The 12788-nt window shown below is 42.8% G+C and overlaps 1 pseudogene across 1 annotated transcript in view; it reads left to right on the forward strand.

Annotated features, from left to right (window-relative positions):
• LOC308645246 (partitioning defective 6 homolog beta-like) overlaps positions 1-11938 on the forward strand; it is a 49752-nt pseudogene extending 37814 nt beyond the window's left edge. The window contains exons 4-5 of the transcript in view: positions 4557-4679; positions 10835-11938. The product of the transcript in view is annotated as a partitioning defective 6 homolog beta-like (transcript). The remainder of the gene's footprint in view (positions 1-4556; positions 4680-10834) is intronic.
• Positions 11939-12788: the final 850 nt, after the last annotated feature.

Genomic DNA, 12788 nt, shown 5'->3' on the forward strand with positions numbered 1-12788 from the left:
TTCTGATACATGATTAGTCCATTCATTGGCGGGAACAGTTTGGGCAGGGGTGATTGGTCACTTCTAAACGGGGTACACATTTAAACTGATTGGTTCTGGGGCCTATATGCTTACGTGCCATGCTACCTGGAGCCCTTAGCTATTAAACAACCAGGGAATCAATGGAGATATTTACTGGGCAGTTCCCGCATTGTCCTAACAACTTTACAGAGATTACAGGTTCCAGGGATAGCAGAGGAATTGTAACAATAGACTTTTACCTTGTAGCCCAGGCCTTGTAATCTAGAAGCTTTACAATGCCCTAGTCTTTTACACTTTAACTCAGACTTTTGCAGCTTAGAATCAGCTTAGAAATTTTACCTTTACAGCATCAAACATGAATACATGTTTGGAACAATCCACATTTAAGCTAACTAAATCACAGGCATTAGGGATGTGAAATTTTATAATGGCTAAAAAACAATTTAAGAAGATAAAGGATGTTTTATTTTAGAAATGATTTAGGATATATTTTTGGTGGGTCAAAAACTAGCATACATGCTTGTGGTTTAATAAAATTTTTCTGGTTTTCAAATTCAGGTTTGGCCAGTTTAAGGTCTACATTTATGTATATTTGTAGGGTTTTATAGTGTTTATTTATTTGGAGAGATATTATGCAGTGATGTCTTTCAAAATTGGCATTTGTGTTAATTCAGATACTTGGATGATGGTGATGTTGTGTAATGAAAACCTTCACTCCTAGGCTTCATGACAGAAAAGCAAAATCAGCACGTGTCATCTGCTGTACACTGCAAGCAAAGGGAAATAGCTCAGAAGCTGCAAGTGCATTTAGGTCCCTTGGAAGTTGAATACTGTCAGTTCTTATCTTTGCTTAACTACTTCTCTCCCCATTAGTTCTTATTTATGGTATTTTGAAGCTGGTTAATTTACTGGTGTTTTTCAGGAGACCATTAACATTAATACAATTTCTTTCAGTGTCTATGAAAATAATTTAGTTTTTCATTTCTAACTCCTTTCTGGTATTAGTGCTCCACAGAAAAGTCTTTAGCTCTTCCCCTTTTAAATATTCAGCTTTAGAATCTTTGTATATTTCCTCTCCTTGAGTGCTGTGCATGTGTAAAATTGACAAGAAGCACTGGATGAGTGTGTTTATCAAGTGAATTACAGGCACTTATTTCATTCATCACACAAACGTTTTTGAAGCATCTTTGTGCCAGGGGCTGTGACATTCACATGAAATCTGTTTCCTCCAGACACTTCTGCAAGAAACTTTGGCATTGTCTCACTGTTCCTTGTGTCTGAGAGGCTAGAGTCAGGCCAAGAGGATGAACCATTATATTAAGCCAGATTGACCAAATATTTCTGCATCTAAATGTCAGTTTAAGGGATCCTTAAAAATTCAGGCAACAAGAGCTTCTGAATGGGGCCTGGATGCAGGGCAACAGCAGCAGCAGCAGTGAGGCCTGGCTGGTGCAGAGGATGCACAGCTGAGGATGCTCCCTTGCTAGCTTGCTCCTTCCCTCCCTCACACATGCTGAGTGACTCACTCCCATGGGCCCTCACTATAAAGCACAGCCACCACCCACCTCCCCTCAGCTTTTATTCTGCACAGATTCAAGCTATCAATGCTAGTGGCTTTCTATGAATGGAGGGGCAACCCGCCAGAGTTTAGGTGAAGTTTTCTACAAAACATCCCACAACCCACTGAGCTGTATTGGATGTGCCACTGCCCTCAGCTGTCAACAACCGCCAGTCCTTGTGGCTGATGGTGACGTAGGGCAGTTTGCTAACTGGGCAAAATGCTGGGAGAGCCAGGGATGGAGAAGCAGGGTAGGAGGGGAATGTGGCTGGTGCTGGTGCTATACTGTGTGATCGTAGCATTCTCCTGCTGTCTTTCTTCCCTCCCCAGGGAAACTGGCCCTTTGGGGTTCATTGCAGGCAGCAGGATGCAGGTGTCAAAGCACCCAGCATGCCTAATGCAGAGAACAGTGTACTGCGCCTCCTAGCGGCCTTAAATGGTGTTGCTGGCAAGCGGGCAATAGCGGGGACAGGGCCCTGGAATGAATGGGATCACCCATAGATCAGATGGGCCTCGCCCCCAGCAGACCCACGCTCTATTCCAGTGTGAATAAATGGGGGTCATGTGTGTTGTAAAGAATAATCCCCTGGAGATCAGTCCCTTGGGCTTCCATCTTATCATGACAGCTGAGTTGAGGCTTCTATCTTCCTCTGATTCAGCCAGGACTGGAAGCTTCTCTGCTTTCCCACGCAGGGTGATGTTATAGTACTACCAGTCTGGACTGTGACATCCGCAGATAGCTGGAGAGCAGCTGGGATGTCATAGCAGCCAGTAAGCGGGAACCTTGGTGCCCAAGGCCCAGGCCCAAAAGACCCACTGGAGAGAGAAAGGAAGTGCAATCCCCTACAGGAGCTTGAAATCTTCAGGCCTTTGATCCAAAGTTGATGGATGCCAGCCATTTCAACTTTGAATGTCATACTCCCAGGAGCATTTCATTGAGAAGATTAAAAAACAGAAAAACAGGATTTAGAGTGCGAGTGAATGTTGGAATGGAAGTAACTTTCTGGAAACTCATCTCAGTGCCATGATTCCCAATTGGGGTTGCAGAAAACTGGATCATATGATGGGTGAAAATTAAATGAGTTTTAAAGAATATTATTAATATTATTTTGGTACCACATATTGAATCCAGGGGCAATTATCCACTGAACCATATGCCATGACATTGATATATTTATATTTAAGACAGGTTTACTTAGGGCCTCCCTAATTTGCTGAGGCTGGGTTTGAACTCCCTTCCAGATCCTCCTGCGTCAACCTCCCCAATCCCTGAGAAGACAGGCCAGAACCACCACCATATCTGGGCCTTTCATTTTGGCCATATATCTGCTGGTTAGTATGTTTGCTAGGGAATGCCCAGGAGGAAGAAGGGTTTGTCATGAAAAAATTATTTGTTGTTCTAGAGGGCTGGGGGTTAGGGTTTGAATTAACCCAACACTTTTAAGTCATAATGACCTGAAAATATATCCAGATGTCCCTGCCTCTCTTACTGCCCCATGCCACCAGAGATCACTGAAGGTTTTGTATGATCAGAGTTCAGCCACAGCAATTTCATTGCTTACCGAGACTGGGATGAATCTTTCTATAATGACACACCCCATGACTGTGGGTCTTGACAGGTAACTAATATATCTGGCAGTAGTGCTTTCAAATATGAAAGTATAAATTCTTCAGACAGTGATTGGTTTTGTATAGGGATGGTTTTCCTCTGTTTCCACAGAGGTAAGACTGGAAGAGATCTAGTCACCTGGCCTACTGGACCTCTTCAGATATTCCAGATTACCAGTGCTTTTCAGCCTTTTCTCCTCTGTTGAATCACATCAACAGAATGTGGTTGGGAAAGTTGGAGGCTTAAGATGGAAGCATCCCTACAATCAGAGTTTTCAGCAGGAAGCTAGGGTAGGAATCCTCAGTGCTTCCTCAGGGAGCTTGACTTTTTTGAAAGTAGGCGTCCCTGTGGGTAAGACAAGTATCAGTAACTGACAGGTAACAACATTCACATGACAGAGCTTAATTGGCGTGTTAATCAGCCTATTCTTGAAGAAATGATGTTAACAAGGAACACATGGTGTAAAATTCAAAGGATTACATGCACTAATATTTGGATAGTCATAAGCTTCTGGTCCAGGCTCCTGGTTGTATGCAAATTAAGTGGCCTGTTAGAAGTTGGCAGGGTGAAATCAACATCCATATCAGCTGGAAACCTAGAGGTGATAACAAAATGGCACTTCATTTTCTCCCTCTGTTCTGCTTAGCATTAGGAAGATGTGATGGTTCTTTGAGGAAATGAGGGAATAGGTGGTGAATAAATATCTTAGTTTCTTCTAATTTGACTCTGGAGCAATAGCAGGTATTTCAAAAGCTGGCTTATGTGTATCATTACACATCCAATCAGAACCCAGTGAAATATGCAGGATGAACCAAATGGCCAGATATTTGTGCACCTAAAGGTCAGTTTAAGGGACTGTTGGAAACTCAGTCAAAGAGAGTTTCTGGGTTGGGCCCTGGTGCATGGTAGCGGCAGCTGTGGTGGGGCCTGGCTGGTGTTGGGGGTGCACAGAACGGGTATGCTGGCTTGCTAGCTTGCTCCTTTCCTCCTCACACATGCTCAGTGACTCACTCCTGTCGTCACTAGGGAGCATTGCCACCACTCATGTCCCCTTAGATTTCATTCTGCAGGTTTGAGCTCTCACCTGTGTTGGCTTTCTATGAATGGAGATGCATCCCACCAGAGTTTGTGTGATGTTTTCAAGCTCAAACTTCCCATCACCCACCAAGCTGCATTGGATGTGCCACTGCCCTCAGATATCAATAGCCACCACTCTGTGGTTGGTGGGGCCTTAGGCCAGTTCCCTGACCGGACAATACCTTGGGTGAGCCATGGCCTGGAGGATCATGGCTGGAGGTCAATGCCACTGGGGCCAGTGCTATGCTGGGTGATCCTCATGTCCCTCCCATACCCCTCTGTCTCTCCCAGGTCCAGTGGACCTGTGGGGTCCCAACTGTCTGCAGCAGGATATGGGTATGGAAGTGTTCAGCATGCCTGATTTGGCCAATTGTGGACTGAGCCTCCTAGAGGCCCTGGAGGGTGTGCAGGCAGGCGGGCTTCAGTGGGGTCCTGGGTCTGGAAGGAGATGGCTCACCCATAGACTAGATGGGCCATGCCACCAACAGACCCTCAATTCATTTCCAGTGGGAGAAGAAGTTTCAAGCTTTTATTGAAAATAACATGCCCCTGGGGCTTGGTAACTTGGTTTCTCTTCATATCATCACAGCTGACCTGGTGCTTGTCATGAATCTTTGTCTGAAGCAGCCAGAACCTGAAGCCTTTCTGGTTGCCTGGGAACAGTGATGTCACAATGCTGTCAGTCTGCCTGTATGTGATATCAGGAGGTATCTGGAGAGTGGCCAGAATGTCACAATGGGCACTAATCGGGACCAATGGCACCCAAGGCCCAGAAACACTCAATGTGGAGAGGAAGCAAGTGCTTTGAATCCAAAATTGCTCAATGTCAGCCTGTTTCACTTTGAATGTTGTAGTTGTCATGTGCTTTGCCATCATTTCACAGGAGATTTGTTTATGCTGTTTGAGCAGAATCAAAACCAGGGTAGCATGATTTTGATTGGAAGTGAATGATGGGAAGTTCATTGGAAGTGACTTTCTTGAAGCCAATATCAGAGTCATGATTCCAGAGGGGAATTGCAGTAAACAGGATCATCAGGAAAGCTGAAAATTTGGTGAGTCTTTTTTTATTTTTGGTAGCACTTATTGAACCCAGTGGCATCTATCCACTGAGCCATATCTTCTTCCCTTTGTATATTTATATTTACAGATTAGTGTTTAGGGTCTCACTAATTTGTTGAGGCTGGCTTTGAATTTGTGAACCTCCTTCTTCTGCTTTCTGAACCACTGGTAACACAGGAAAGTGCCATCATTTCTGACATATTTTTTCATTTTAAAACAATAGGGTGTGTTAGAGAGCTTCCTATTCCCATATTAAGTCTATAAAGAGGAAAACTTTAGTTTGGCTCAGAATGTTAGTGGTTTCACAGTTTATGGTTTGTAGGCCCTATTGGGTTGTGGCCAGGTAGAACATCAGAGCTAGAGCTCCTGGTAGAAGAAGCTGCTCACCCAGTGGCATTGAAGAAATAAAGAAAAGAGATGCTTGTCTTGAATCTTTGTCTGATTGTCCCCAAATCACCTTCAAGGGCATGTACCAATGATCTACCTTCCTCTCCCAGGACCACCTCTAAAAGGTGCCACTGTTGCACCTCCACCCCACCCCATCCAGCCTAGGCAACTGAACCAAAATCACTCATGTGAATTTGGGGTGATGCGAAATACGATGCTGACATGGAATAACTTTTTGTATGAGCTTCAGGATGGTTTCCCTGGCTCCCGGCCTCAGGCTCCCACTGGGGGGGGGGCAAGAGAAAATTATGAGAGGCTGAAGAGAGAGAGAGGGGGAACACATTCTGGAGTTGGATTTTATTGGGGAATGCTGTGTCTTAAAACATTCTGACAAAGGGCATTGGGTAGGATTACAAAGGAACAGGTGAGTGTAACTCAACCCTACCAGGCAACACCTACTCCTGGAGCCATGCCTCATTATCCCAGCAGAGGTAAAGCCCAAGTTATTGCAGAGTGCAATAGTTGTTCAGTATCTCTTGCTCAGGACTTAAGGGTGTGTATTTGCAGAGTGGATCTCGTCATGCCACCACCTCCTAATATTTCCACAGGCTTGGATAAAGTCTTTTCCACACATCAGTCTTTGTGGACACTTGTCTATACCATAGCCGTAGAAATAAGTTCAAGAGATTCATTGCACCAGACGGTGACCACAGTGGACAACCACATGCAGCAGCCTCCACTTATCCTTGAGTGATGCATTCCAGGACTGCAAAGCTGCAATCATGGAAAGGACCAAATCTTTGCATAGACAATGTTTTCTCCTGTACATACACATAAATGATAAGGTTTGATTTATATTAGGTGCAGTCGGAGATCAAAATCAGCAATAATAAAATGAACAAATGTAACAAGTCATTGTAATAAGAGTGGTTTATTTCTGAAAATTTTCATTTCATATCTTTGTGATTGATCATGGGTAACTGAAACCATGGAATACAAAGCCATGGATAAGTGGGAGGGGGCGGCAAGTGTATTGTATTTTTTTTAATTTTTTTTGGTACCAAGGACTGAATACATGGATGCTTAAGCCACATTCCCACTCTTTTTATTTTATATTTTGAGACAGGATCTTACTAAATTGCTCAAGGCCTTGCTAAGTTTCTGAGGCTGGCCTCAAACTTTTGAACATCTGCTTTAACCTCCTCAGCCACTGGGATTATAGGCATGCACTAGCCTGCCCAGATTACTGTATTGTATTCTTAAAATTTGTGAAGAAACTAGAATTTAAGTGCTCTCACCAATAAAAATTAAGTGCAAGATGGAATGCATACATTAACAAGTTTTATTTAGTTTCCATGTATAGATTCATTTGTGAATAGCATGTTGTACATGATGACCACATATGATTTTGATCTGTCCATTAAAAATAATAATAAGATAAAATGAGAGTGTAAGCATGTGTACCCTAAGAGTGGCTTTGGGCATCCCAGCTATAGGGCTCACTGTAGGGCAGACCCCTTTGAACATATCTACTGTTTCAGCTATTCAGTTTGGACCTTTTTAGCAGCCAACTCCATTTGACTTTCCCCCAGTTGGGTGTAATTAACTGAAACCCTTGTCACTTGCTGTGAGCAATGCCTCCAGGGACCCTGGGAAGAAAGAGGGCCCGGGACCCAGTTATGGTATGTGGGGGCAAGGGGTGCCTGGGGAACAGGAAAGTCAGGGGTGAAAATGACATAATACAAACCAAGACATTTGGAAAATGGTGTATCACCCTCAACTCCTGCCCACAATCCCCAAATGACAAGAGGTCTACAGACCTTTATACTTTAAACTTTATTAAATATGTTGACCCAGGAGAGTCTAGGAAGTTAAACTGCTCCATGTCTTTGAGGAGTCTTTGGTGGTAAAATACGGAAAACCCAACTCAAAGTGGTGTTAAAAACAAAACAAACCAACCAACAACAAAGGAACAAAAGGCTGGAGAGGAATTAATTGGCTTCTATGACTGCAAAGTTATTGTTCAAAGTAAGCTTCAAGTACAGTTTGATCCAGAGTCTTCTTTCATGAGAAGAAAGAAGCCTCATTCTGCACCATCAGGTTACAGAACACCTTCCAATAACTCATACTTAAAAGAAAAAATATTTCCTATTTCTCAGCATAATTTCCTTTTGTATCATGAGCCTAACTGGGTCCCATGACTTCTGTACCAATGTTTGTATCAGGAGAATGGAAAGCATTGATGAATTTCTTTAATCAAAGATTGGGAGACATCCCTGCAAAGGTAACAGGGTATTCTGATAAAGTCACCAGGGAATATCACGATTGACTATCACAAGGAAAAGACATTCATAATTATGTGAGAAAAGCATAGGGTAGAAAGTAAAGGGACAGTGAAATAATTAGCACATAAAATGTGTCTACAATATGGACTCACTGATGTCTGCCTCATTCTGAGTACATGAAGAAAAGACCTAGGACAAAGCTACATCAAGGTGTTCCTTTGGGATTTCCCTAACTGGTAAGACACTTCCATTTTCAACTTTGTTACACAGCTGCATCAACTAACCACTTCACATTGTTAATACAGAACTTTAAAACTTTAATTACTGGGCAAAGAATAGCCTTTATAGTTTTGCCAACTTAAAAAACAAGGAATTTGCTCTTTTTTTTTTTTTAGTTCTCGGCGGACACAACATCTTTGTTGGTATGTGGTGCTGAGGATCGAACCCGGGCCGCACGCATGCCAGGCGAGCGCGCTACCGCTTGAGCCACATCCCCAGCCCAGGAATTTGCTCTTAAAAAAAACAATTAGGAGGGGCTGGAGCTGGAATTCAGTGGCAGAGCACTTGCCTAGCATGTGTGAGCCACTGGGTTCAATCCTTAGCACCACATAAAGATAAATAAATAAAATAAAGGCATGCTGTCCATCTACAACTACAAAAAATAAATAAATAAAAAAACAACAATGAGGATGTTGATGATATGACCATGATATCAATTCCAAATAACTGTCTTGAAGCTGCCCCTTTTTGGTCCTTTAAATCTCATATGCCTCTCAAAGCAAAGTTGAGTTGAAAGGCTCTGGCGGGGAAGATCTGTTGTTCTTTTGAACAGTCCCATTGTTCATCCAATTCATGTTTATTGAGCACTTACTATGAGATGAGGAGGCCACTAGGCTATAGGGGAGCCCTTTCCTGAAGTGTTTTATTCAATGTCAAGGTTGAGTTTTCTGGACCATCACCACACCCACCCAAGAAAGGGGAAAGAAGAGTGGCTGGCATGTGCGGAGTTCTTACATCCTGTCAGGGTTTGGCATGTATCAAAACTTATTTGAATCCTAATGGATAAGTTCTATCTATATTTTACAGATGTCAAAAATGGGAGCTGAGAGAGACCAGATTATTTGCCCAAGGACACACAGCAATGTTGTGCCAGAGTTATAGCCTATGGCTCCAATCATAAGAGCACACTCTTTCAGTGATGGTGGCAATGACAGTCAATCAGGAAATATGGCAAATAAGAAACAACAAAGAGATAATATGATGTCAAGACCTGGAAAGTTTTGAGAAAAAAAAAAAAAAAGGTGAGAAGCAGGAGGTGATAGATGGGTTCGGGAGCATCTATCTATTTCGGGAGTGAAACATTTAGGCCAAGGCTGGATGAAAGAGCAAATATGTGGGTTAGAATGGACCCCAAGCAGGGTCAGAGGAGAAGGCCAAGGTGCCAAGAGGTAAGATGAAGAGGTCACCAGAGGGGCTGGGGTTGTGCCTCAGTGGTAGAGTGCTCGCCTAGCATGCACATGGCACTGGGTTCGATCCTCAGCACCACAACAATGTAAAATAAGGATACTGTGTCCACATAAAACTTAAGAATAAATATTTAAAAAAGAGGTCACCAGAGCACTCAGGGCCACGGAGAACTCAGAAATACCCCAGACTGTTCACCACTCAGGGATTTTGTGCAAGGCCCATGTGATCACAAGCCTGGTGGTCTCCTGAGAGGAGAACAGGCCTGTGGGGGCAAATGGAAGTGTCTACTTCACCAGTCCAAGCGAGAGATGGGTGTGGCTTAGATGGGTATAAAAAAGGAGTCCCTTTCCAATAACAAAACAATGTAATTTAACAAAGTAGAACCTGTTTATGTTTTAATAGATTCAGACAAACTGATTTTGGATGTACCTTCTTCCTTTTGACATTCATAGGACAATGAGCAGAGATGAAGTCTCCTTGACCACCCAGTTACAGATGAGAAGACTGAAGGTCAGAGAGGCCAGGAACCTTGATTAAGTTCACATAATAAATTGTCCATATTCACACATGTGGGAAGTGGCAGGGCCTGGGTGTGAACTCTGACAACCAACTCCCAGGCTCAAATAACCACCATCATAGTACCGTGATCACCCAGTTGACAAAAAAGTGTTTCATTAAGTGACAAATCTATGAATGACATTTCTGAGGGCCTATCCTATTCCATGTGGCCCTGAAGGGCACAGATTTTAGCAGTCAGAATTCTGCATAGCTGAAACTTGCTGTGGGAATGTGGTAGAGAGTTTCCTGTCCCTGGAAGCAACCAAGCAGGAATTAATCACTGCAAACATATAGATTTCAAGCTTTTAATAGAGATTTAACTAAATTATCTGTATTACCCCTCCAACCTTAATATCCTGGGCATGGGACAGCCATTTATTCATATAGTGATTTGATCAATTATTAAGCTTCTACTGTATACCAGCCTTTGGGTTAAATGCAAAGTCACCAAAGAGGAAAAGGTCAATATGGTAGAGCTCACAGTGAAAATGACATTGAATGAATTTGCCAGTATTGCTCTCTTATGAGAAGTGGTGCCTATAGCTCAGAGATGTTCATATCTATTAGCTTTATTAAACTTTTGCAAGAAAGTGTTAGCATTCTCATGAAGCACAGAGGGAGGGATTCACATCCCTGCTGGCCCTGCAGCCAGTCATACCCTGGATCCTGCCAGGTGAGCAGCTTGCCAAGTCTAGCTGAGCTTGTCCTGCCCAAGCAGCAGCTGCCCCATCTGCAGGTGCCTGTGACATGGTGTCTAGGGTCCCATCCCTGCTTGAGCCCACTGGCTGTGTGCTAGCTGTCTGTTCTCCTGAGTGGCAGCCAGCCTGAAGAGCTTCATAGGGCTGTGCCTCAGCCTGAACAGAGTCCATCAGCACTGGGCAAGCAGTAGCTGCCTGGGCACCATAGAGGCGAAGAACAAGTTTGGAGCTGAGTTTCATCAATTTTTGCGGGAAAGATCAAAACCTAGAAATTTGTTCACAAGATAGTCAATGCAGACATCCAGGGAGACTTGCTGCCTATAAATAATGACAATTATCACAAATCTATGTCAATAGCCAATCCACTGTTTAGGATTTTTATACAAAAGAAAGAAGCAGAAGACTACAGTGCCTTCAGTATAGACATGCTGATAATGATGAAGAATGTTTTAATTAATGTGTTCAGTCCAGATAACCACAGAAAAAAGCCATGCATTAGTATGCCCCAGGATATCAGGCCTCTGTCTTCCATCATAGAAATGGATATTCTCCCAGAAACACACTATCAGGCTTGTCTTTACAAATATGGCATTGGGAAATGCCCTGGTTTCTACATCTAGGATGGCTCAAGTGTCAGGGTAACACCACACCACCTAGAGAAGGTCCCTGGGATCTTTATATCCAGGATCCTCTCAGTATATCTGGCTCAAAGCACAGGACTGTTAACTGTAAATGATGACATTTTTAGAAGTTAATGGTATGGAATTTTCAGGGAATAGTATTGACCAAGTAACAGATGTGTTGACTGCAAACAGCTGCAACCTCATCATAACAGTGAGACTAGCAAACCAGAAGAATAATGTTGTTAGGAAAAGTTGGACTTCCAGTAGCTCTGGCCAGTCTACCAATAATAGCCTTCTTAGCTATCCACAGCAGACGAAACCAAGCTTTGAGTGAACAGATGAAGACAGTGATGAAGAGGACATTATTATTGAAGACAATGGAGCACAACAAGAGATTCCAAAGGCATTTCCTGAGGTGGGGATCCTGGAATCCTTAAGACAAATAGAACTCAGTTTTGAGTCTGGGCAATATGGTTTTATTCCTTCTCATGAATTAGAGCTTAGCACCCGTAGAAAGTGACATAAACACAGAACTTGAAAAACAAGCTTCAGATCAAAAACTCTTAGAAGAAGATGGAAAAATTATAACATTATGAAACCATCGATTGAATGTTTTCTGAATGATGAGGAGGCTGTGGGGACTCTAATTTGGCAGTAATTGAAGCATTTATAACTCTGAACCACTGATGTGGGATAATCATGGGAAACAATAATGCAAGCTTGCAGGACACGGTGGCCCACCTCTGGAATCCCAGTGCCTCAGGAGGCTGAGGCAGGAGGATTGCAAATTCAAAGCCAGCCCCAGCAAAAGTGAGGCCCCAAGCAACTCAGTGAGACCCTTTCTAAATAAAAAATACAAAATAGGGCTTGGGATGTGGCTCAGTGGCCAAGTGCCCCTGAGTTCAATCCCTGGTATCCCCCCCAAAACAGCAAATTTAATCTGTTATTAAAATAGGTCAAAAACTATTAATGTAACTTTTGTGGCTAAGAGGTAAATTTAGGTCTAAAACATAGGGAAGTTGCTTGTGAAATTATGTACTGTTGCTATATTTTCTAGAACAACTTTTTTTGAGCACATTCCTATACACGTGTGAGGGGATTGAATCATTTCTGTTTGAAGTGGTGAGAAAGAGAGGTTTTTTTGTTGTTGTTGTTGTTACATGTGGATTTCCAGTTTTCCCAGCACCATTTGTTGAAGAGTTTTCTCCAATGTACATTTTTGGTGCCTTTGTTTAATATAAGATTTCTGAAGTTATGTGGGTTAGACTCTGTGTCCTCTATTCTGTACCTTTGGTCTACAGGTCTATTTTGGTGCCAATACCATACTGTTTTAGATACTATTGCTCTGTAGTACAGTTTTATGTCTGAAATAGTATTGACACCAGCTTCATTCTTCTTGCTAAGGATTACTTTGGCTCTTCTGGGTCTCTTATTTTTTTCTGATGA

This window comes from Spermophilus citellus (assembly GCF_964194105.1).
Source record: "Spermophilus citellus genome assembly, chromosome: 3".
In the NCBI taxonomy this organism is placed as follows: domain Eukaryota; kingdom Metazoa; phylum Chordata; class Mammalia; order Rodentia; family Sciuridae; genus Spermophilus; species Spermophilus citellus.